Source organism: Salvelinus sp. IW2-2015, unplaced genomic scaffold, assembly GCF_002910315.2.
Source record: "Salvelinus sp. IW2-2015 unplaced genomic scaffold, ASM291031v2 Un_scaffold5753, whole genome shotgun sequence".
In the NCBI taxonomy this organism is placed as follows: domain Eukaryota; kingdom Metazoa; phylum Chordata; class Actinopteri; order Salmoniformes; family Salmonidae; genus Salvelinus; species Salvelinus sp. IW2-2015.
In genome coordinates this window covers 1-5,205 of record NW_019947018.1, presented here as the reverse complement: position 1 = coordinate 5,205, position 5,205 = coordinate 1, and the positions used below count along the sequence as shown (strand labels likewise).

Here is a 5,205-nt window from a genome sequence, read left to right as displayed (position 1 = left end):
TTCCCGTTTCCCCTTTTTCCGTCACACAGTTAAATGGATTTATACTGTAGTTCAGTTGGTGGCGGTAACGCAACATATTGGATGCCAACCGCCGTTAAACTCCACCGAAGAAGAAGAAGAACATCCTGCTTGGTCTTCTCTGACAGGAAGAGGCGACGCTGGGCTCAAAATCTGTCTTCTCCAGTAGGTGGCGTTTTGTCCGCTCACCAAGCGAGGAGTTTTTTTAATGGAGATCAAAAATGTAATGGCTTATTTGCTACGTGTGGCTTATTTAATCGAATAGACGTATCGTAATGATTAGGTTGCTATGCCTGTACTGATATAAGTAGGACACGTGACATCCAGTTAACTTTGAGGGAAAAAACACTTGATATCGAAGTTGTGCCTGCTCGTCCCTAGTTACCACAGCCACAAAGTCATGAACTTCACCTATCAATATAATGGATAATATAATGGATAATATGTGGTCTACCTCCCAAGCGTTCACACAAGTCTCGTAATGTCGGGCCTCTGGGTTTAGAAACGGATTTAAAAAATGCAAAGGTCTGGCGGTTACGAAACATTGTGAAGCACAAGGTCTTATTTTTATTTGCTAAACTAAGAAGAAAAAAAATATTTTTTTAGGAGTCAGGCTCAATTTCTGCTGATTATAACTACTGGTAGTCCCATGGCTCTGAACGCTCCGCTGGGGTCATTACAATGACAAATACCTGTGGTGGTAATATTCTACACTCGGACTCTGACACCTTTGGTCACTTGATTTATCTTGTGATCAGTTACAATGACATTACGCTCATTACTGTAAACTTCTAGGGGTACAACACCGAACGTGGGAATGATGAGTTGCTTGAATCTGTACAGAAACATATACTTCATTGGTTATCAGAATGTCCCAATTAGTTATTATTGATAGGAGGGGACTTTAACATAACTATAGATAATTAATCTGATCGATGGCCCCCAGGTAGGCCAACCAATCAGAATTTAGGTTTAATACTTTTTATGGAAAAGTTTGATCTTACTGATATATGGAGAGAGAGGTTTCCGGCCGACAGATCATTCACTTGGAGTAACAAAACAGGTTCCAGACATTATAATGACTACAAGATATTAGCCTTACTACTTGCACAAATAATTAAAGAAGTCCTGGATGTGTAACGGATGTGAAATGGCTAGCTAGTTAATAGCGTTTCAATCGGTTACGCCACTCGCTTTGAGGCCTTGAAGTAGTGGTTCCCCTTGCTCTGCAAGGGCCGTGGTTTTTGTGGCGCGATGGGTAACAATGCTTCGTGGGTGACTGTTGTTGATGTGTGCAGAGGGTCCCTGGTTCGCGCCCGGGTCGGGGCGAGGGGACGGTCTAAAGTTATACTGTTACAGATGCAATCATTGATGAAACACAGTCTGGCTTTAAGAGGAACTTCTAACAATATCAGACTAGTATTAGACAAGCTTGACTAGTCAGACCTAATAACAGAGGATAGCTTCGTATTATCTTTATTGACTACTCAGACCTGATAACAGAGGATAGCTTCGTATTATCTTTATTGACTACTCAGACTATAACAGAGATACTTCTATTATCTTTTACTGACTACTCAGACTGATAACAGAGGATAGCTTCGTATATCTTTATTGACTATCAGACCTGATAACAGAGGATAGCTTCGATTATTTTATTGACTACTCAGACCTGATAACAGAGGATAGCTTCGTATTACTTTATGACTACTCAGACCTGATAACAGAGGATAGCTTCGTATTATCTTTATTGACTACTCAGACCTGATAACAGAGGATAGCTTCGTATATTATTTATTGACTACTCAGACCTGATAACAGGGATAGCTTCGTATTATTTTTATGACTCTCAGACCTGATAAACAGAGGATAGCTTCGTATTATTTTTATTGACTACTCAGACCTGATAACAGAGGATAGCTTTCGTATTATTTTATTTGACTAGTCAGACCTAGATAAGCAGAGGATAGCTTCGAAATTATTTTTTATTGACTAGTCAGACCTGATAGAGGATAGCTTCGTATATCTTTATTGACTAACTCAGACCTGATAACAGAGGATAGCTTCGTATATCTTTTATTGACTAGACAGACTGATAGCAGGATAGCTTCGTATTATCTTATTGACTAGTCAGACCCATAACAGAGGATAGCTTCGTATTATCTTTATTGACTACTCAGACCTGATAACAGAGGATAGCTTCGTATTATTTTATTGACTACTCAGACCTGATAACAGATGATAAGCTTCGTTATTATTTTATGACTACTCAGACCTGATAGAGAATAGCTTCGAATTATTTTATTTGACTAGTCAACCTGATAAAGAGGATAGCTTCGTATTATCTTTATTGACTACTCAGACCTGATAACAGAGGATAGCTTCTATTATTTATTGACTAGACGAGGCCGTGATAGAGATAGCTTGTATTATCTTTATTGACTATCAGACCTGAGAACAGAGGATAGCTTCGTATTATTTTATTGACTACTCAGACCTGATAACAGAGATAGCTCGTATTATTTTTATTGACTACTCAGACCTGATAACAGAGGATAGCTTCGTATTATTTTTATTGACTACTCAGACCTGATAACAGAGGATAGCTTCGTATATCTTTATTGACTACTCAGACCTGATAACAGAGGATAGCTTCCGTATAGTTATCTTTATTGACTACTCAGACCTGATAACAGAGGATAGCTTCGTATTATCTTTATTGACTACTCAGACCTGATAACAGAGGATAGCTTCGTATAATTTGTTTTGTTTTTAGAATATTGGTTCTGAAATAATATCCTGTTGGTGAGCCAACTTGTAAATGCAGAGGGTCTTTTACTTCATTAGAAGGAACTCTTATCATTTTACAAGATCCCTGTATCACCTAAAAATGGTGCCATTGTTTTAGATGCCATTCCCTCATGTGTTGCTTTATTATTCAGGAACGTGTCAAGACCTGACCCTCAAAACATACCTTACATTAACCCTGTTGACTCATCAGAAAGAAAGATGAGTTTTTATTTGGTCCATTCAACAACAGAGCAATACGAACCTTGTTTCAACAGGATGTTGTATCTAAACCTTATCATGCCTTATTGGAATGGTTTTATTGATAATGTCTGTTGGAAAAAAGTGTGGATGTTGCCACCCACATACCTACTTGTTAACAAAATTAAGGAAGTTTCTTTTAAAATTATTCATAAATATTATCCTGCCAACCACGATATTATGAAGAAGTTAATAAAAACGAAATCAAATTGTACCTTTTGTAATGACCACCCAGAAACAGTGCATTGTATGTATGTATTCATGGCATTGTATTCATGTAAGGAATCTGGCAAGACATCAGTAGATTTATAATCGAACACATTTATTAAGATTTTACACTATTATGGAGAGATGTACTGCTTGGATTCTTTACCTACAATAGAAATAAGCTGAAACAATTAATTTAATTATTCTTTTGGCCAAATTTCATATTCACAAATGTAAATTTACAAACAAAACACCACATTTTCTTACATTACAAAAAAAAATTGAACTTTATTTTAAGACAATTAAATACAACAAAAAAGCTGTTAGAATTATAAATGTGTATATGCCCCTTAAGGTCCTTGTGTAATGTGATAATTGTACCCCCTAGTCCAATTGTCCTTTGCATATTCTTTAAATATGCTTGTGTTCCCCCATGTACCTTTTGTATTGATTTTTTTGTTTATAATAACAATATAGAAATGTAATAAATAAAAAAACTGAAAAAATATAACGCGAAGGTCTGACATTTTCAGACCGGCATTTCCATAGACAACCCCGGCTATATTTTGGGTCCTGAGTCAACGTGGGACAGTGCGTTTGTGTCATGCCGAATTTGTTGTCAGGTGTCTTGTGTTTTAATGTGTGTAGTTCTATTTGGACATATTTTTGCATTACTAGTTTGGGATATTGGACAGTAACTGACTACTTATCATGATGCCGGGGGAGAATCATTCCAAACTCGCGTCAGGAGCAACTACCGGAGCCTGTCACAACTGCACTGTGCTTCACCAGGTGAGTTGAGAAAGYCMCCGGCTACTGTTGTATACTCGCTTCAGACCTGGAGAAAAGATAGTTAGATCATATTTCACCAAACTATACTGACGGACAATCCATCCTCTCTCATTGTAGAACCTAAACGAATATGTTGCAGCTCTGCTGGTTTTGAAACAGAGAAGTATTGACTCCGAGTAAGTAACTAACGTTATTAGACTTGTGTGATGAGATGGTACTGTACAGGTCCCCAAAACACAGCTAGCTACACACGTACATATATACTCAGGGTGGGGGGGGGGCTATTCAATCAAACAGCTAACTACACGACGTTAAAGCCATATGCCTGTATGTTACACGTCACAGAGCAGCAGCAGTGTTGTCATTGACCTGATGGCTGGTTTGACTGAATATGACCCCTAGACTCATCTGATGTAGCTTGGTTTGACTGAATATGACCCCTAGACTCTACCTAGACTCATCTGATGTAGCTAGCCGTGTTTTGGAACTGTAAATGACAAGGTAAAACATCTAGCTAGGCCTACCATGTTTAATGTAACAGGAGGAGTGAATGACTAGTCTGTTTTAGAAACGGTAGACTACTAATGTAATCTGTTTAACTGTCTTTCAGTCACCTGCTGAGGGAATATCAAGGAAAGTGTGAAGATATCCTTTCAAAAGTCCATTCACTCTCTTCACTTAGGTCTCAGCCATTCACTCTCTTCACTTAGGTCTCAGCCATTCACTCTCTTCACTTAGGTCTCAGTCATTCACTCTCTTCACTTAGGTCTCAGTCATTCACTCTCTTCACTTAGGTCTCAGCCATTCATGCTCTTCAGTTATTAGGTCTCAGCCATTCATGCTCTTCAGTTATTAGGTCTCAGCCATTCATGCTCTTCAGTTAGGTTCAGCACACCTCTCAACTGTAAGGCTCTTCAGTTTATTAGGTCGTCAGCCAGTTCAAATGCTCTTCCAGTTATTAGGTCTCAGCCATTCATGCTCTTCCAGTTATTAGGTCTCAGCCATTCATGGCTCTTCAGTTTATTAGGTTCTCAGCCATTCATGCTCTTCAGTTATTAGGTCTCAGCATTCATGCTCTTCAGCCTCTCTTCAGTTATTAGGTCTCAGTGCTCCTTGGAATGAACAGAACAGAAACTGTTC

General features: G+C 38.4%; 1 long non-coding RNA gene across 1 annotated transcript; it reads left to right on the top strand.

The window, feature by feature from the left end:
- The first annotated feature begins 3,839 nt into the window (after nt 1-3,839).
- LOC112078500 (uncharacterized) lies at nt 3,840-4,762 on the top strand. Its single transcript, XR_002895698.2, has 3 exons — nt 3,840-4,065; nt 4,183-4,241; nt 4,676-4,762. It is a non-coding gene; the product is annotated as an uncharacterized lncRNA (long non-coding RNA).
- The last annotated feature ends 443 nt before the right edge of the window (nt 4,763-5,205 follow it).